Source organism: Porites lutea, chromosome 4 (assembly GCF_958299795.1).
Source record: "Porites lutea chromosome 4, jaPorLute2.1, whole genome shotgun sequence".
In the NCBI taxonomy this organism is placed as follows: domain Eukaryota; kingdom Metazoa; phylum Cnidaria; class Anthozoa; order Scleractinia; family Poritidae; genus Porites; species Porites lutea.
In genome coordinates this window covers 20,082,954-20,104,245 of record NC_133204.1, presented here as the reverse complement: position 1 = coordinate 20,104,245, position 21,292 = coordinate 20,082,954, and the positions used below count along the sequence as shown (strand labels likewise).

Genomic DNA, 21,292 nt, shown 5'->3' with positions numbered 1-21,292 from the left:
CTTCATGGTTGTTTCTCCGCTTCTCCGCTTCTCGTGTTGATATTCTCTGTTACAATCTGGGTACCTACACTTAAAAATTTGGGGATGTTCTGATTGTTGTATATCAGTGAAGAGTACTGCTGCAGGTTGCGCTTCAAGAAGGACACACTTCTCCACGAGTTTCTCTACTGCGTCAAACAACTGTGTCTGTGATGTGGCACCAGGTTCCAGTTGGTTTGAGTTAGGAGTACTGTTTGGGGATTCCATGCCAAAAAATACCATGGCTGCATGTACTTTATACCCATCTACAACGGAGTTAAAGAATGCTTCACATCCATGATATGATTTGTTTGCTTTGTCACACACGTCTTTTCTGTTCAATCTTGGTTTTAGTTGATACAGGGTTCCCAAGTCTCCCACTGACTGGCTTTTGTAGAGATAATCAAACAGCATCTGCAAATTTATATTTAAAGTAATACATACTTTATTTATAGGATTATCCAAAATAACATTGAAAATAAATTTCTTACTGATAAAGTAACCTATAATCCACCAGTGCAGTAAGAGTTACTAATGTTTGTTAAGATAAGTGGACCATTAAAATAGCAGCAATGGAAATCGAATAAGGACAAAGTTTTATGTTAAATGGAGCATATTGCTTTATTTATCACCTGTAGAAAATTCATCTCACAATGAAAATCTTCATATTTTAGCACAAGGCCATGGAGTCTTTCATAAGGACTATCTGCATCACCAATGGCGTTAACCGCACTGACAGCCTGCTCAACAGTTAAATGGTCGCCGCCCAGCGGTATCTTTGAAAAATTCTGGACTTGTCAGCATTAGTTGGAACATACTCCTCATTACAGTGCTGAAGAATTTCTAACATCTCGGGGATTTTCTCATTTTTTCCAAGAGACCCAAGTGTCCCTGATGATTTCGAAAACAGGGTTTAGCTAATAGTACAAGTAATAAATTTATCACCTGTTACTTTCTTATCATCGGTGTTTAAAATAATAACATTCAGAACCCCATTGAAGATCACCTGCTGAAGTGGGCTCACTGCTAAAATATTATTATAATTATTATTATTGTTATTATTATTATCATTATTTTTACCATTTCTATTTCTTATATAATAATTTCAGAACCTGTTTGATAGTTTAATTAAAAATCTGGGTTCTGTTCATCAAAAATAAAATTTTTGAGAAGGTAAAATGCAATAATCTACAACAACCGATTCAACCGGCAGGCTAAAGAGCAGTGCTCCATTTTAGGGTACTTTAACCATGCATGTTAATTACGTTACCACTATGGTAGTCAGTTATTTTATTAATCATTTTGATTGCCTTTCGGATGGGGTGGGGGCTCTACGGCTCTCCTTTCAATAACTTTCAACCCCCATCAGACGACAACAAAAATTAAATGACCCCCTCCCAGCATTAAAGAATGTTGTTTTGGAAGCAACATATAAGACTGATTTAGTAGCAAAATTATTCTTCTTGTCCGCTTGGCCCCACTCTTCCTCTAGATCTGGTACAAGAAACAGCACTGGGAATGGTAATGTCTGTAAGCTCATTCTGCTTGATATGAAAAGGCTTTTTGATGGTATTTCAATGAATATCCTGATAAAATAGCGGTGATAACATTTGGGTTTATGTGACATGAGAAAACTTCCATGACACCCCAGTGATCATCTCCAAAGTCTAATGCCCCCTCCCCCCCCATAACAAGGAAGCACCTCAAAGTTTTCTGTCCCCAAACCCCTGCCCCCCAAGGGATAAAAAAAAAAAACAACAGAAAACTGATACATCCAAAAAGTGGTCTGCTAGATTCCTTTTGCTTATACCTAACTTCTGCAATGAAGGAACATAAAAAAACTACGCAGAAAAATTGGAGCCAAATCTGTTTATAAACGTACACTGCCAGTTGTGATTTTCAATAAAAAAGATGATAATAATCGGAATACCTGTATGTTATAACATTTACAACAATAACTAACTGATCAGAAGGAACAGAACATTAGTTAAGTTGAAACCTACAATATGGGAGTGCTGACGCATTTCCTTGCTGTACTGATGAGCAACGTAAGAAGGAATCATGTGAGAAAACTGACTGAAGAACTTGCAATGGTTGGTTAGGATACGAAGGACAAGCACAATAAAGTCTTTTTTGAGTTTTGCATGATCTTCTGGTGTGGGCAGGAAACTTGAATTGGGTAATTCCATAATGTGTCTGATAGGTGTATGATCGTTCAAATCCAAGTGAGCAACCCTGTTGTCATAAGCCAACAAATTAAACCAGTGCACTGACTCAGTGTCCTTATCCTTTGAGTAGATGGAAGGTCTTCTGAGCCAGTCCAAATTGTCCCCATTCAAGCCATAGTCACACACGCCATAGTGTACTGCAGAGGTGTAGCTTCTCCAGAATCATCATTGTTGTCTGAATCTGAATTTACCGAACTGACAAGGGAGTCATTTGACACTACTGACCTTGAATCAAAACCATCTGGGACATCTTCACAGACTGGTAAAAAGTAAAGTAAAACAACTGTAAATGCTTGAATTAGCAAAATTCTCTCAGAGTTGAGAGGAGGCACTAATTAAACAGCAATTGCTTATTTGGTAAGGGTGCCTTCTTTGGTTTTATGTTTCGGCCTAACAAAATAACAAACTGTCAAGTCATTCCCAGTAAATAGATCCACAGTAGCAGAATGTATCTATAAGAAGAAACACAAATCTGTGTGACCGCTCTCAAATTTCTGTTCCCTTTTAAGACCTCTAGTTCTGGTGTTCAAAATATTCTATTCTACTTCTATGTCAGATATTCAGATTCAGTAAATGTTTTCTTTCTTGAGGGTAGGGTAGGGGAGTGCTTATTTGGGGTCTCTAATTTTAATAATATTAGACTCAAGGGGTGCTTATTTGAATTGCTAATTTGAGTGTTTTACAGATGGTTTTGGTGAGCAACATGTATTCTGAAAACATTTATGCCTATGCTTTTAATCTACAGTATTAATATCCTTATTACTGTCATTTTTTTCTATTAAATGGCAGATTATTTCAGTTGTCAATGATTTGTAAGTATAATAGTTATTGCATTAAGAACACCTACAGGCTATTTCTACTACGTACAAATGTCTCTTAAAAATTGCAGATCATTATCGTACCAACATTTGGATCTTCAGATGATGTATCCACTGCAGTACTTTCTTCTCCTCTCTCTTCAACAACAGTAAGCTGCAATATAATGTTGGACCAACATGAGCATACATTTTAATAAATTCAATATTCCTTCATCCATTCTTTGAGAACTGCATTCCACTGAAAGTGTTTGAGGTCTCTAACAGCAGTCTTCTTTAGCAAGGATTTTTTCTCCAATTTACGACGCTCCTTATTGACTCGGAGGCAGACACGATGAATCAAAGAATTTCTCAAACTTTTGGATTTAAAAGCAGCTGTGGTGATTGCTGAAGCAGGTCGTTTTAAGCAAAGGGCTATCCCAGACCGCTTTGATCTTTGGGTAATTCCCTTGACACAGTTTTGGATTTGAAGTGCACAATCACCTTGATCAGAACATAAGAATCATTGTATATTAAAGAACAAAATTGCCACTGAATCAACATCATTACAAAGAAAACATCATCATTATTCATTGCGTTCATAAATAAAGGCATACTGCTTAGATTGATATTTGTTGCCCATGATAATGAAAGTTAGCAGTTTTTCAATGTTATTATAAGATTATGTTAAGGTACAACTTGTGGGTCATTTAGACAAAAGGTGTCCTGATTTAGAACTAGTTACCACTCCACTAAACTAGGGTATTATTGCAAAACACGTGCTTATGCCCTGTCGTTACAAGAAGACTAATCTGGACAGATGACTAAGTGCTTACATGTTTAGTTGCCACATGTGCTGTCTAGAATTTCCGCAAGTGGTCTATTACAGTGCAGCGTTCATTTTATTTGGGGACCAAGACTAGTATTTTTGAATTCATTCCCCAAATATGACATGACGTGAGTAATCTTTGAGTATGATAAGATCAGTACACATAACTTAGCTGATCTTGTAGACAAGCTGTCCTGATAATTAGTGGAACAATAATATTATATTGGCTGCTTACCTTAACAAATGTACCTTTTTTTGCACTTGGCTGGCAATGACAGCTTGATTTTGCAGTCTACGTAGCAACATTATGTACTTCTCTGACGTGACGTATGGTTGATGGCAGTTCACTGACACATACATGAGCCACTGCTGCAGATGGTGTGAGTAACTTTGGTAGAATATATGCACATTCTTTTGCTGGATGTGTATTTGCTGTTACCGACATTTGTTCAGGGCAGTTGGCTTCAAAAACAAAGCTGTGACCTTTCTTCTTACGTTCTATTCGGGTCACTGTTTGCTCGTCACCACAACTTGATGACAAAGGAGACTGGGCATGTTTTCTTTTTAACAATGACAAGTATTGAATTGACTGTTCTTCTTCTCTTCTTGACTGTTGCCATGCCTTTTCAATTTGGTATTTGCAGCTGGCACAAACTGCACGAGGCAGAGCATCATTTCCACTTAAATTTTCATTGAACACAGCCTGGTAAATCTTTCCAAATTCGCCAGTAATATTCCTCTTTCTTTTTTTATCCAAAAACTCGCAACCACACTTCAGACAGAAATTTCCAGAGGTGTTCATCATCGGTTAAAAGCTAACTACTAACATGATTCTTCATAAATCACACGTGCATAGTGTAACCTACTTAACACAGGTAATTTAGAAAGCCTTCTTACTCTACCCGTAGGAATGCATGCGTGCGTGCATACTTGTCTGGCTCGTTCACCAAAGAAATGCACACAATCAGGAAACTTTCAGTTACAGAACATCCCCGTCCATTTGAAAATACTGTCTTCCTGAAAACTAACACATGGAAACGCATGTGAGGGTATTTTAAAGCTTGAGCTTTCAAGACGTATTCAATTCAAGCTTTTATCGATCACGCCTTCTATTTACGTTATTTACGATACCTTGTGATCGGTCAGAAGCAGAATTTTCTTGGTGCAAATGGGAATAGTCATCCTAAACGTTTTTCCGAGTCATTGATAGTTCCTTCGTTTCTGTTTAGGGAAGCAGAAAGTGAAAATTTCCCTTGCGAATATACGTGCACAACCTTGGTGAACGAACCAGACAAGTATGGCGAGATAATAGCCATCGTGTACGAACACATGAAAAGAACTCAGGAGATGCTGTTCGCTGATTGGGCACAATCATACAAAGGTTTTTTTTGTGCCCAATCAGGAGCCGGCATCCGTTTGAATTTTTGGAAATGCTTCGCTAAGAGTTGGTACCCAGGGGCTCATTCGCCCGTACTTGAAAACTTTCGTCACGCCTTTTCTCTCGATCCGACTGACTGCCCCTGGGTCTCCGAGGATGCATGGATCCAGGTGCACTAGAGGAAAGGGCTCCCTGCTTCAAGAAAAAAAAAAGAAAGGCCATGTCACTACTCGAGGAAAGAATTGGGTCCATTCCCTTGATGGACATGACAAGTTAATAGGATACCAAAATAACACCTTCCCAATCGCAGTTTATGGCTGGAATGAAAGTGGTTTCGCCCCCTTGCAAATTCGCCCCCGACAAATTCACCCTGTTCCAATCGAGCTCGCCTCCTTCGTAACGAGTTCGCCCCCGATATATCTAGCATTATTTCGCCTCTATTTAATCGAGTTCGCCCCCAATATATCTAATATTATTTGATCGTGTGGTCATTGCTTTTATTCATTTGGTGTCTCCTAAAGGAGCACCAGGGTTAGACCTACAGGAATTATATGTCGCGTGGACCATACAGGCGTGCGCAGGCCCGTAGGAGCTGCTTGCTCGTCCTCTCGCCTGACTTGTATTCCTCCCACAGGGTAAAGATTCTTGATTGTAGTTGACGGTAGACGCTGCGCTGCATTCTCTTCAATTTTCTCTCTGAAACTAAGCGGATCCACAGCGAGCGAGTTTTGCTTCTTCGTGCAACAGCTGGATTAGCACTTAGAAGGGCAGCTGCGTCTTTCCGTGGCCACCTCTGTTCAGGCCGTGGTGCCACCCTTCCACGTCGTTATTGGTTCTTACTGAGCGAAGGTAAACGCTCCAACATGACGGCAGCTATGACGCGTTACGGTGCACCCAGGTGCGGCTGACGTATTCCATGAAATCCGACGGGTGTTCAGTTGTCACTTGGCATTGAAGGCGCTCGAAGATTGGCACAATTTCTGCTTCGGGTAAAAATGGCAAAGCCATTACCTTCCTCAGGAGTGAGTAAGTTCCTTGGTCTTCCTTGGATTTATGCGGAAAACTTGTTTTTTTCGCTCATCTTCAGAATATAGGTCGCAGTTTCAGGGTCGCCAATTTGCCCATACATGTAACAACGATTACTAACATAACATACCTTTCTCCACACAGCTTGGGTCCAGTGAAACACACAACCCGTAATCTTCACGCTAGGAAGCACCTCCCGCAACGCAGACCAGGCAGCCATTTCGTAGTCGATAACGATGCCCTTAACGGCGGGTGAACGGGCAACATCTCGATGACTGCTTTAAACACCGCCTTGTAGTCCTTTTTCTTTTTGCCGGACATCAGGGCAAACACCAATGGAACCTGCTTGGCGTGATCTCCGAATCTTTCTCACGAAAGCGTTGATGGAGACCAGTTGTGTAAACGGATGGCGACAGAGCTTAAGGGTACCATCTATATACAAACTCTTGGATCTGGAAAGCACATCAAGCTGCTGATCGGTGGCAAATATGAGGTGGCGGCTGGAATGGCGACGGCGAACCTGTAATGCAATGAGAAAGGATCATAAGTACGGTCCCCGTCCCAGCGAAAAGCCTACTGCACCAAGTCAGTCTGCTACACATATACTATCAGTTTGGTTGAAAGAAAATTACAAACGTTTGTATAATCACAATGTTTTAGTGCTTTAGTGGAGTTCTATACAAAGTATTTGACCTAACGTGCCTTTGTAATTATCTAGTTTTTTTGTTTTTTTTCAAGCTATTTGAAACTAAATCTGATTTTTTAAAAAAAGCACTAACCGTGATATCCTTTCGGAGGAAGTAGTCTGGAATGTGCTTGTGGTCCAGGTGGAATTCCATGTCTTTAGGATCGGTCGGGTGAAGACTCTGGCGAAGGTAGTTTGCTGCTCTTGCTAGGTCAGCTGGTTTATGCAGACTGGGGCAAGGTGCGTCGGTAAGCTCTTCAAGAAACACCTGGTTCACAATGGCACTCGCAGGCTTGAACAAGTTAGCCACAGCCTCCTTCTTTGTTCGAGCTGTAATCCTAGCAGTGAGGGCAGCTCCGACTTTTCCGGCGTGGTTGTGCTGCTGTTTACCTGGGATGAAGTCACTGTCGGCTCTTTGTGTTACTGTGGCTTTACACGGGTCGACCTGAGAAAGAAAAGCAAATTGACCCCGCTTTGTTAAGGTACACAAGAACTGCTTTTATATTCGTTGTGCTTGTTACTATTTCCCTCCATTCTATTTCTTATACTTAACATATTCTATGACTTTAGGAAACCAAAAAAAATCAAAATACCCTTGGCGAGTAGTCACGATCAATTTACACGAGATGCACAAATCTCCATCTGCCATGTTGCTTTTTTTACTTTTCCTGAATTTTCCGAATCAGTGATTGACTGAAGGCTATAGTGTTCAAATTAACGGATGGCGATAAAAAAGAAGTAGGCCTTTTATAGCTAAACCCTTGCTTACAACGGATCAAAATTGCAGCCAATTGATTGGTTAATGGAAATTATATTTAGAAGCCTTTGTTAAAGTAAATTAATTAAAATACGTTCAATGCTACAATAGCAACAGAGTTAGACAATGCACTAATGCAACAAAAGATTGAACTTTTTTAAAAACTTTTAATTTTGGTGGCAATGAAAATGCTGCGTCCGATTTATTTGGAATTTAACAGACAGGAAGGATTCAGTTGTTTAAGTTAAAACGAAAATTCTGTCTTTACTTTCTAAGCGCAAAGAGAGCACTAGACAGTAAAAAAAATTACACCTTCTTTCTTATTAGCTGCGCGAGGGACACTAATTAGCCTTATTGTCATGAAAAGTCACAAGTTTGTACAATGGAGTTATAAGCGATAAATTATTAAGTTTTTGATCTTCCCTCTCAAAAACTTAATAGTTTAATTTGTGGACATTTACGTATTTGTAAAAACGTTGATATTGCTCTGTTTGACACGTGGCCATGTCAGCTTTGTGCGTGCTCGCTCATACCAAAGTAAACAGTCATTGCGTTGTGCAGCTTTCATGAGAATGGCCGTTTTACGTTTAACTTTCACGAGAATGGCCGTTTAATGTCTTCGAAGTTAAATGCAGGACGACGGCCAAACATAACAAACACAAGATTTTTTTATCTTGTCGAACGCAAAAGTAAAAGACTTGCAGACTTTATAAACTAAACTTCAAGGAGACACAAACAAAAAAAGGTTAGCGTACTGACATAAACTAGTAGATAAACATGATCCAGATGTACATGGGGCGAACTCGATCGTTTTGGGGGGCGAACCAGGTTCCTTGAGGGGCGAACTATAATAGGGCGAACTCGTTACGGGGCGAAACCACTGGATTCCTATGGCTGCATTGATACTTGCAGTCGGAAACTGCTTTTGGTGAAGGTTTGGATGACCAATAATGATCCTAATGTAATTGGCCGGCTCTATCTGGAGCACTTGTTTAACACCAAAGTAATGGCTAGTATTATCCGTGTTGACAAAGGGGCGGAAACAGGAGTAATGGCTACTATGCATGCCAATCTTTGTCAACAGCATGGAGATGAAATGGTTCCTATTGAGACCATCATATACGGACCATTCACATCAAACCAGGTAGGCATATAAATTAAATTTACTCCTCCTACTATTGGTAATTTTATCTGAGCAGTGCTGCACATGCCATGCAGTACGTAACTAACTAGTAATAAAATGCCAAGCCAGATCTTGCATTGATATCAGATCACCTAGATTATGACGCTCTAGTCCTTCTATTGAGCACTGCATACATATAAACTGGTATATAATATACTCTGTGTGCATGTGCACCAAGCAGGCCAACTACTTGCATAGTAATGTGTAAATTTTTAACTGTACTTGTAGTAGCGTAAATTGTCTCACAGGTGTTTCCTATATAATATTTGTCAACAGAATGAAACAAATGTCTAGACCGTGGAGCATTGTAGGAGTTGAGATGATACAGTGGAATGTCACAGGACTCTACAGTGCAACTTGTTATGTATAATGTAAGTTTGGAAATTCTGTCAAATTATCACTTACCAAGTCCACAATGTTCTTTAAAATTGCAGATTGAAAGGTGGTGGAGGGAATTGCATGAACAGTTAGAGAAGTTTTTTAAGCATCAGCTGAACTTCCTTAAAGACCAAAGCTATTATGATCCCTACAACAGCACACACAGGTAACAAAATAATATAGATAAAAAGGGAGAATGAAAGAAAGAAAATGAAAAGAAACCATAAAAAAATGTTTTGGAATAATCCAGGAGCCTTCATAAAATAATGCTCATCTTCTTGAAATCGGGGTTTGGAAGAACTAAGCCCAATTATATTGTAGTTACCGACTTGTTTAGAATTTTATGGGACTTGACTGAGTAGTGTACAGTGTTAGCAGGTGTAGAAATTCAATACTGTATGTCAAATGATGCTTAAGTGAGCTACAATGAATAGGAGGGGACACCAGGAAACCTGTAAGGGAAAAATAACAGTCTTCCAGAGGTAGCCCTTCAAAAATGCAATACATATCAGTGGACATACCATGTACGTATTCTTGTCACTTTGGTGTGTGGGACGTGGGCCTGTAGCCATAACAGGGTCTGCTTTGATTGGCCAAAATTAATTTCAGTAGTCATTAACTTTCACCAAAAATTGACTGATTTTCTAAGGATTTCATTCAATTGAACTTCTTCTCTCACTATTCCTTTCAAACACTTATTGGCTTACTTGATGGTTCCAATAACGCAGAAGGAAGTTGACATTTTTGTTGATGTTATGTGGAACAGCCATCGCATTCGAGCGCAGAAAAACACCTTCCTGCCAGATGGAATTCCAAATCATATTTATAATTTTCTAAAGCAGTATGGTCTTTAGGAATGTGGTATGACCACTACTTTTTGTAGACACAATGTTTACTAATATGTTCGAGAGAAGTAACGGGAATGGTTGTAATAAATACACTAACTCCAGTGAAAATTTTGTTCGGATAATTAACAAGCTTAACCAACTATCCAAACACTATAAAGGACGAGAGAGTTTTGTCAGTCAATGAGGAACGTTGAGTCAACTAGGTCTCGTAGAACACAAACTTTAATCTCTTCAGAAGTAGGTTACACTCATAGAGCTAATGGCATACTAACAAACAGAAAAAACAAGTCTAGGGGTTGCTTATATACCTTAAAGAGGGGATTTCTAGAATGTTCCAAACAAATACATAATCGGTCTATTTATAGAGACTTACATAACGTTTGGGATAATAACAGAGATTAGCAAACTGACATTCTAGAATGTTCTTATCCAAAAAGAAAATGTAGATGAATTCCAGAAAGTTCTAGATATCATAACATCTTTCCCTTTTTAAAAGAAGTAAGTATAGGTTACAATGCTCATCACTATGACTCAATATCAAACTTCTTAGGCGGCTTGATTAATCGTCCATATCTCGTCCTTATCTCAGTTGTTGTAGTTACTTGAGGCGGTCTTCCACTCAGCTCTGTTGTTCGAGGTGAGAGGAAAAGGTGACGCCTAGGAGGGGTTGTGGCTACTTTTGCTTGAGTACTAGCTGGAGAGGGCTGGGTCTGTTCCGACAGATTGTTTGAAGTCGTTAGGTCATCTTCGTCCATCTCATAGGGAGATTCTTGAAGTGGTTCCTTGGTAGAACGCAACTGCTTACGATTACGCCTATAGAATCTACCATTGACTTCAACCTTGTAGCTGCGAGATGCGATTTTAGAAGAAACAACTGCTTGTGACCACTGTGTTCCACCAGGCAGTTTCATGCGCACTATGTCACCTGACTTGAGTTCTGAGAGTTGTTTGGTATGCTGGTCGAAATACTTTGCTTGCTTGACACGATCCTTCTTGAGAAGGTCACTAACTGTTTGTTCGGTCTTGAGTAGAGGTTCTGAGAAGGATAGGAGTGTCTTAGTTCGGCGACCAAAAAGACGTTGGCAGGGTGACATACCTGTCGCGGCATTAGGAGTGTTGTGGTGATCTAATGATCCAAGATATGGATCGGATTTTGACAGAAGAGCTTTCTTCATTATTGTCTTGCATGTTTTGACTGCACTTTCGGCCATCCCATTAGCTTGTGGGTAGTGCGGTGAGGTGGTGACATACTTGAACTTCCATGTTGTTGCAAATCTTCGGAACTCTGAGGATGTATACTGCGGACCATTGTCGGAAACAACATAATCTGGTACCCCATGCGTTGCAAAATGCATCTTCAGTTTGTGAATGACTGTCTGGGACGAAGTGTTAGCAAGATAGTCCAGCTCAATGAAGTTGCTGTAGTAGTCAACTGATACAAGGTAGTTGCGGTTCTCAAAGGTAAACAAATCAGTTGCAACTCGTTGCCATGGCCTGTCAGGAACTGGGTGAGGTTGAAGAGGTTCACTAGCTTGTTCAGGTTTAACACTTTGGCATATAGAACACTTATCAATTAGATCCTTGAGTTGTGCAGAAATCCTTGGCCAGAAGAAAACTTCTATAGCTCTTCGAAGGCATGCTTGCAATTCTTGATGAGATTTGTCTGTTTCCTCCAACATACATCGGTGAAGACTCTGTGGGACGACTATCTTCGTTCCTTTAAATATTAGGCCATTTTGGAGTGTCATCTCGTCTCGATATTTGAAAAAGGGCTGTTCGCTAGTAGGTACCATCGAAGTTTTCGTAGGCCAACCAGCGCGTATAACTTGTGACAACACTTGTAGAGATTCATCTTTGGCGGTCTCTACTTGAAACTTTGCAAGTGTTGAGTCAGATATCGGCACGTCTTCAACAAAGTTGACAGTTTCTAGATCGTCACAGAAGTGTGAGGTGCTTGATATCTTTGACTGCTTAGGTAGAGCGCGAGAAAGTGCGTCAGCAATGTACATCTTTTTGCCAGGCTTGTAAGTAAGATTCAGGTCAAATCTTTGCAAACGAAGCATCATATGGTGTAGTCTTTTAGATTGATTGATTGATTGGCTTCTTCTGTATAGCAATCAGTGGCTTGTGGTCTGTTTCGACTGTGACCTGTTTGCCATAAATGTAATGTTCGAAATGCTCACAAGAGGACACAACAGCAAGGAGCTCCTTCTCTATTTGGGCGTAGTTTTGCTCTGTGGTGGTCAGTGCTCTGTTTGCGTAGTGGACTGGCTGTCCTTCCAATACCAATACCGTACTGTGAGGCATCGCACTGTATAGTTATATTCTTACTCACGTCAAAGTACCGTAGAACTGGGGCTTTAGTGACGAGATCTTTTATCTCATCGAAGGCTTTACTTTGAGGGCGTTGCCAATGCCATTCAACTTCCTTCTTCTCCAACTGTCTTAAAGGCTGGGATGCTGTAGACAGATGTTGGCAGAATTTTGCCAGATACTGCACCATTCCTAAAAACGTTCTCAGTTCTGCGAGGTTGGTAGGCACTGGATAGTCAACTATGGCCTGTACCTTTGACGGGTCAGGTTTTAGACCTTCAGCTGTGAGGAGGTGTCCTATGAAAGGAACTTGTGACTGTCGAAGTTTCAGCTTCTCGCTGTTGAGAGTGAGGTTTCTTTCTCTTGCGCGCCTAAGGAAAGCTTTGAGATTCTGATCATGGTTAGCTATTGCAGCCTCATTAGTGTCTCCAAAACCACAAACTAGGAAATCATCGGCGATGACTTCTACGCCTGTGAGTCCTTCCACTAGCTTATGCATTCGCTGTTGCCATACTTCCAGGGCTGAGTTTATACCAAATGGCATTCTGAGCCAGCGATAGCGGCCAATATGTGTGTTCATAGTTGTCAAACTATGAACACACTAGGTCTCGTAGAACACAAACTTTAATCTCTTCAGAAGTAGGTTACACTCGTAGAGCTAATGACATACTACCAGACAGAAAAAACTAGTCAAGGGGTTGCTTATATACCTTAAAGAGGGGATTTCTAGAATGTTCCAAACAAATACATAATCAGTCTATTTATAGAGACTTGCATAACGCTTGGGATAATAATAGAGATTAGCAAACTGACGTTCTAGAATGTTCTTATCCAAAAAGCAAATGTAGATGAATTCGAGAAAGTTCTAGATATCATAACAGGGAGCATTGCTATCTTCATACATGTATGTGACTTTCTGAGTTATTTTTACTTTTGACATATTTCTAGGAAAAATGTCCTAAAATCAATTGAAAATAGTGTACTTGACTAAAAACCTAAAACTACACAATTTGCAAAATTTCGTTACAAAATAAAAACTTGACTCAAATGCTGTTATACCTTATTCATGTAATAGGTATCAGTTGTAACAAGGATAATGAATGTGTCATAATGATGATCATCTTGGCTTGTCTTTACAGGATGGAAAGTAAAAGAAGAGCAGCTTGAAGAGGTTGCCCAGCTGTCTGATGTACTTGCCTGTCATGATGACTTTTTATCACCTGAGTTAAGGGCCAAATGTGAGCAGATAATTCCTGACCCCTTGGCACTGGATGTCAATGACTGTGTTCGTGTATTTCGTTACCTCAGAGACAACATTCAGCTTTGAGACTTTCCCACGATTTTTTTTTCAATTTTTACTATAATAAATCAGACAAGGTTTCCAACCCATGTTCCCAGGGTTCTTGGAACAAGGTTGAGGTTTCATGACCAGTTTAATAACAAAGAACTGAAACTGTATCAACACAACTGGACAAGTAGAAGCCTGCCCCCTATTGAGAACCTCTCAAGAGACCTTACAATGCTAAATACAAATACTTGTAATATCACTGAAGTGCTACCACACTAAAAGCAACAACTTTTGTATAAGTGGAAGGCAAAATCCGTTCTCAGGTTAAACAAGTATTCAACCTGGTTTTATTCAGGATCTTTTTGCATGCCCTATTCACAGTCTTGAATAATTTGGGTAATGCGGAAACAAAGGAAATCCTGGTCAAACCTGAGAAGGGAGTTTACCTTCATATGTACTACTATTAACAACAACATTTGGTAAGAATATCTGTTAACCATATTGCCGTTCCAACCTACTCTTTAAAACAACAAAAACCAAAATTTTATCATTGACATTATAATTTTCCAATCAATCTGTACTGTTCCCTGGGAATACACTATTTCTCTGGTTTGTAAAAATGTATAGACTGAGTCACATACCTATGTTAACTTTGCCAGAAGAAAGTGGTATAGACAACAAGAAGCCACTCAAATGTTGTAACATACTCTACTGTGCATTTACGGTCAATCACCACCTGTCAGTGAATCTGCTTATGGCAAATGCACGTGAGTCACTGTACTTTAGCTATTCAAGCCTTTCTCTGCCAAGTATGCAACAGTCAAATTTGAAAAAGTCCGAAAATACAGTTTGCAAAAAAAAATTAAAAACAAACAGTATAACATGAAAGTATAGCTCAGTAAGCTTCACAAGACACTATCCACAGATGAAAAAGTTAAAACCAAGGTTCCACTTTGGGTAGTAGAATAGTTAAGGAGCCCTGTTATGCTACTTTGACAATAGTTTGAAAAGCCAAAAGAGACAGATATAATCAAATTATTGTTAATGATATATGAAATAAATCATATATGAACAGTGGAAATGAAATGAAGAAATGGTCGTCGTAGTGGACGCAATTTATGCAATTGCATAAAGAAGCCTAAAAAAAATCCAAGACTTCAACGGGGTTTGAATCCGTGACCTCGCGATACTGCTGCGATGCTCTACCAACTGAGCTATGAAGCCACTGACGTTGGTTGGGAGCAGGCTTCATTTCCGCAGTTCATATATGATTTATTTCATATATCATTAACACTCATTTCTTGCACGGGAACATATGAACCCACAATTGACCTGCTCCCAAGGTCAGTGGCTTCATAGCTGAGTTGGTAGAGCATCGCACCAGTATCGCAAGGTCACGGGTTCAAACCCCGTTAAAGTCCTGAATTTTTTTTAGGCTTCTTTACATTTATAAATTGCGTTCACTGTGACGATCATTTCTTCATTTTTCATTTCATTTCCGCAGTTCATATACGATTTATTTCATATATCATTAACACTCATTTCTTTCACAGGAACATATGAACCCACAATTGACCTGCTCCCAACAACAGTGGCTTCATAACTCAGTTGGTAGAGCATCGCATCGGTATTGCGTGGTCATGGGTTCAAACCCCGTAGAAGTCCTGAATTTTTTTCCAGGCTTCTTCACGCAATTGCATAAATTGCGTTCACTGCAACGATCATTTCTTCATGTTTCATAATCAAATTATCTTGCATTTTGCAATGGAAAATTAAAAACACCCTAGTAGCATTGTTCGTTTTTCAGCAAAATAATGAATATATAAGTTTCTTTGAAGTATTTGTTTTCCTTGCAAAGTCATAACTCTGGACAGTGCTGGCCAATACTTGGGTACACATTACTGAATGAAGATTTGCATGTCTTGACCACTTGCTTGTGATTACTGGAGTTTAACTAGTGCCTTTTTGGTATTCAGCTAAGCACATCGCATGCTCTTCATTGGAAAATGATTTTGACAGCATTAACTAAAGATATGTAGACTGGTATAGAAGCCTGGAACATGGAAATGTCTTGAAAGGAAAAATGGTCCTTTTTACTACAGAAAAAAAATCTTCCTATGCCCTTTCATTTAAGTTTTACATTCTTGCCCAAGCTGCTTTAAACCAAGTAAGCGACAAAATCGATTGCAAGCATGCGCCTTTACAAAAGCAGATATTGCAAGAATATTGAGGTTTCCTGCACAAAAGAGAAATTCATTATCACTGTCAAACGTTTGCGTGGTAGCAATTTCGGGGTCATACAACATGTGTCCACTGCCTTGTAGGTCAACTACCAGGAGTTGTGAATTTGAAATTTCATAAGAGAAGTGTGGCAAGCATTGTGCCTTTTGCCCGATGACATGATCATTTGGCATACAGACTTCACCTGTATTGTTAATGTATTTCTCAAATTTCCCTTCATTAAACTCCTCCAGAGTCAAATAGTCACTGTCTAGTTTGGCAAGGTGAATGCCTCTATACTTTAAAGTTTCCCCAAACTCCTTTGAAACATTAAGTTCCTGGACTTTTTTGCCAAGTTGCTCAGCAATGTTTTTTGCCAGGGCGTGCATTTGCACGACTTTCCTTGGGTGTTCTTTAATGGTTATCTTGATATCTTTGGTTATCCCCTTGACAGTTTACGGTAAAAACTTCTTTACTACTTAAATAGAGGTGTTGAAGGTTGTGGAGCAACTTCTTGCCTTGAAGGCTTGCCTAAATCCTCCCCTTCACAGCACATCTTCTTCAATTACAAACTCTACCTTTTGAGGGAGAAGAGACCAGGCGATATTCTCCAAGTCAAATGAATAAACATCCTGTACAGAAACTGATTCATTTGGCTTGGCAAGCTTCCCAAGCTTCATCATATGCGAAATGGACAAACTCTTGGGAATTACATGTTTCACATTTGGTGAACCAGTGCTTTGTGCCTTGTTTGGGTCCTGCCGGTTTCGTTGCGGGGGTGTTACAGGTTCACTAAAGTATTGCTGTCTACATGAACTCGATTCGTAGTCGTTTGCAATCGGCCTGCTGTCTGGTGTGCTCGATGACTTGATAAATCGTACAAGGATCACCTTTAAATCAGGAATGTGCTTCTTTGAGTGACAAGATGGCCCCTGGTCACCGGCCAAAACATCACAGGACAATCCTTTGTGTTCCAATGAGGGTGAGAAATGTTTCTCGCAAGGTGGTTTGATCCCTTCAGTGGAGATTTCCTCCTCATTGTACTGCACGAACTTGCGGGGCCCTACCCTAGTAGGCTTTGCCGGATACTTCTGAGCTCAGTCTCTGCACTACCAATTCTTGTCTTTCAAGAATGTTGCCTTTTTCGTTTTTCTTCGCACCGCCATCTCCAGGTTTACTCCTCTTGGCTTTCATCTCGTTCTTAAATGTGCCCCAAGATTTCTTTCTCCTGTCCGTCGTGTTGACTTGTCACAAGGTCGAGCCCGTAAGGCATCTTGGCCTATGGCAATTTTAGGCCACCATCAAAAATTTTTCAATTTGTTTTAATTTCATTTACTTTCAATTGAAGTCGGAGACAGACAGCAATTGCTTTCTTCACTCGGTACCACCTGGAGAAATATGTCAAACGCTCCAGTACAGATGATAGCCTTGACTCTTGGATCTGAGTAGCTCTTGCGGAAACTTTCTTGACTTCAGGGTCATCAGAAGGGATCGAAGGATTGTCATTGACAGAATCCCAGTCTTCACATGAGTTCCAAAGAAACTCTGGTCCATTCCACCTTAAAGGGTTGTCAATAAGCTCTTGAGCTCTGACACCGCGGGACTCTATGTCAGCAGGATTGGATTTCATTTTGACGTAATGCCACTGGTTAGACGATGACTGCTCGCGTATTTCCTGAACTCGATTACCATCGAATACATGGAATCGTCTGGCGTCATTATTGATGTAACCCAGCACCGTCTTACTGTCAGTCCAGAAGATTTCTTTTATTGGTGCATACTCCAGCTCCTGCCGCAGCATGCAGCTAAGCTTTGATGAGACGAGTGCAGCCGTCAGTTCCAGTCTGGGTATAGGTACTGGCTTGAGGGGGGTTACACGTGACTTTCCCATCACTAAAGAACAATGGATGCGGTTCTTGTCGTCAACTAGCCGGAGATAGGAACACTGCCCGTAGCCATTCTCACAAGCATAAGAGAAGTGGTGCAGCTCTACGTTCTTCACCACATCGAATTTCTGAGGCTTATGACATCTTTTTATCCGGAAACTTTCTAAAACTGAAGTTTGGCTCTCTACTTCTCCCACTGAGTTCTTAAGTCGTCAGCAACTTCGTCATCTGAGCTAACACCGTCACGGCACAGTTCTTGTAGAATGCGCTTGCCCACCAAAATGAATGGAGCAACCAGTCTGAGGGGGTAAAACACTGAACTAACTGTTGAAAGGATTCCTCTTCTTGATAGGGGTTTACCTTGCGCAATGATTTTGAACTGGAGAGTGTCATACTCTGTACAACAGTGAGCACCGAGAGCACATTATAAGCGACACAAAAGAGTTCACGCTTTAAAGTTCCAATCATTGGCTCTTCCAAACGGGATGATTGGAAACATGTTTGGACCAGTTGGTGAGTTTACATTTAATCGTTTTCATCGTTGATGACAATATCTCCTATCCTCAATAAAATAGCACTATTCATATTTTTTAAACACACCTCTTTAATGGGTTTTGTTTGTTGTTTTTTTAGAGGGTAAGGAACATGACGCTGGAATGTTGACTGACTCTGGTCAACTAAATCTTTTGCAGAGGCATGCTGTGTCCCCTTTTGGCCAACCGATGTGCATATATGGCGACCCAGCCTATCCGCTAAGGCTCCACCTCTAAACACTTTTTAGGAATGCAGTCCTTACACCTGACATGCAAGCCTTCAATGCCTCGATGAGTGCTGTACAAGTTTCTGTGGAATGACTGTTTGTTGATATTGTAAATTATTTCAAATTTGTTGATTTCAGAAAAAAATTGAAAATAGGACTCGGTAATGTTGGTAAGATCTACATTGTGTGCCCTTTACAGAATGCATTAACCTGTCTTTATGGCAGTCTTACTTCTGAGTATTTTGATTGTCACCCACCATCACTGGAAGATTAGTTTGCATGAAATACAGTATTAAAACAATGAACAGATTTAAACTCAAGTTTTTATTCTGGCTAAAAAATGTTACATTGATAACAGAACCAAATCTAATACGATAGGCTTGCTAGCAGCGTACGTGTAAATTTAACTTTACTCAGTGGGTATATAAAAATTGCGGCAACCCTTAAGCGATAAATGTCCAAGCAGTGAAATAAACCTCTGTCCTGAACTCAACCGTGAATGCCAACAAATGGATTGTAAGTTTGTATTTACACTATTTTGGAGAAGTAAATTTTGCCACTAATTCCATGATGGCTTTGTTCTGTTGTTGCATCATATTTAGCATTTGCAGTTGATGTTGTTGCTGCTGGTGCCGTTTAAGCAGAAATAGCTCTTGTAATCGAGCATGACGCTCGTCTTCTCTGTCTTTGCGCTGTACTTCTTCTTGCCTAACTGCAAGGTCCTGCTTTGCTTTTTCACAAAGAAATTAAATGGTATCGCTGCGATACCTCCTTGACTTTCTGGGTTTGACTTCAGCAGCTTCTTCTTTCATGTTTCTCTTCCAGGTTTCTCCCAGTTTTTCACACGCCTTTCTTCTTACTTCTTCCCCACTTGCATTGTCCGCCTCAATTTGCTTCTTGCTCACACACGTTGCTTCTTGTGACTCAGCTTCTGGCCACTTTCCCAAATTTTTTTGATAGCAACATCCAATTCGGAATCCTGAACGTCATCCCCACTTTGTTTCGCCTCGTTTTTACATTTTGCTTTGAACTTGTCCAAAAGAAGACTGAAATGCTCCCTCATTGAGCGCTTTGTCACTCGAATGTGAATGAGTCTATTTTCATTTAGCCTATTTGTAATTTCTTGCCACACTTTCCATGCTCCACTGTTCTGGGCTTAAAGCGAAAGGGTTCACTGAGAAGTACTTCTCTTGCAAGTTGGATATCATGTTCTTCGGTCCACTCCATATTTCTTGAAAAGAGAAAAAATAATACCATTAACAAGTTGTGCACAAGACGTAAACAAGTTTGCAAAAGGGATTTATTTTGTCAAAGAAATGTTAGCTGGTGAACACGTTTTTTAGGAGGCTAATGACTAATAAACGAAAAAAACATTTCGTAAATGAAGAAAAAGGTAAACGCCGATATTCAGATGATCAAGAAAACTTTAATATGACTATTTTATCACTGGGAATTCTCACCTTGCATTTGAAGGCCCAGAACTTGCTGCACAGCTTGATGCGTTGTCTTCCATTGTCGTGAAATACTGTTTAAACGAGTAATGAAAAAGTTTACTATTTGAACTATACTAAACATTAATTCAGAAACAGATTAAAGCAGTTTTCCGTCAACATAAAGTAATTTTGAAGGCCAAAAAACTTGAAATAAAAACTCACGTCCTCGAGACACCGCCAAACTCAACTTTCCCGCTGTCTCAATGTACAGTTGACGTATGCTGGACGGCTGCGATATATGCAAATTAGCTCCAAATCAGTCATCTTTTACTTCCGGTTGCCGTCCTCTATGACCCCGTCCACCATAACTTAAGGTCGGTAGTATCCACCCAGCCCCCCTCCCTCGCTATGGATGAGATTATTGGAGGCGTCACTTGAAACAGGAGTATTTTTCGTAGGGTTAACAGAAAAATTCATGCATACTTTGTGAGGGGTCTGAAAATATATTCACCAATTATGGTTTCTTTAAAATGTTTATTAAACGTCAAATTTTGACACAATATCTGTTCCTAAAAAAGACATCACAAAACTTAATATCAGAAATGAATTGCTTAATTATGTTTAATTTTATTTCTAACGGTAACAACTCAAGGGTTATGTTGTCTTTGTTTGGTTCTAACTAATATAACAGAGTCAACCATTCGCATCTAATTATAAATTACCATAACATATGCAAAACGTATAAAATATGCATTCACGCAAAATAAAGCTGGCGTGTAGCATAACATATTGACTGATCAGAACTTGTTTTTATCCCTTAAATGATGACCTCAATCGCTGCCAATTTTTTTTTTACAGTCAGAAATCCATTATGAAAAACAGCAATGCTTTCAGGAAACACCACCCTCTTGCCACTAAAAACATCGTACTTCTTACAAATTGTCACTAATTGAAGTTATCTTTTCCTTTCTCTGGCCGTACAGTACAGTAACTGAAACAATAATTATCCATTATGAAACTTTTCTTGTTGTCTCTTGCGGACTTAAAAAGACGTAGGAGGAGACTATATGTGATGGTTTTGAATTAGTGTGTACCACTTTATGCTGAAATTGATCACTCATAATATTTTTAGAAAAATCACACACTGTGCTTGCAAGAATGGTACTATTTTCCCATTAACACTTGTATTTTAGCACATGGATGTTTATTATCCTCCATTTCTTTGGTTTGATTGGTTATTATGAAATAAGTGTATATTACTTAAGAAA

At 39.7% G+C, this 21,292-nt stretch overlaps 3 pseudogenes; 1 reads left to right on the top strand and 2 right to left on the bottom strand.

Annotated features, from left to right (window-relative positions):
* The first annotated feature begins 5,403 nt into the window (after nt 1-5,403).
* LOC140934372 (uncharacterized) lies at nt 5,404-13,764 on the top strand (annotated as a pseudogene).
* LOC140932857 (uncharacterized) lies at nt 5,795-6,297 on the bottom strand (annotated as a pseudogene).
* LOC140932855 (uncharacterized) lies at nt 6,299-8,221 on the bottom strand (annotated as a pseudogene).
* Nucleotides 13,765-21,292: the final 7,528 nt, after the last annotated feature.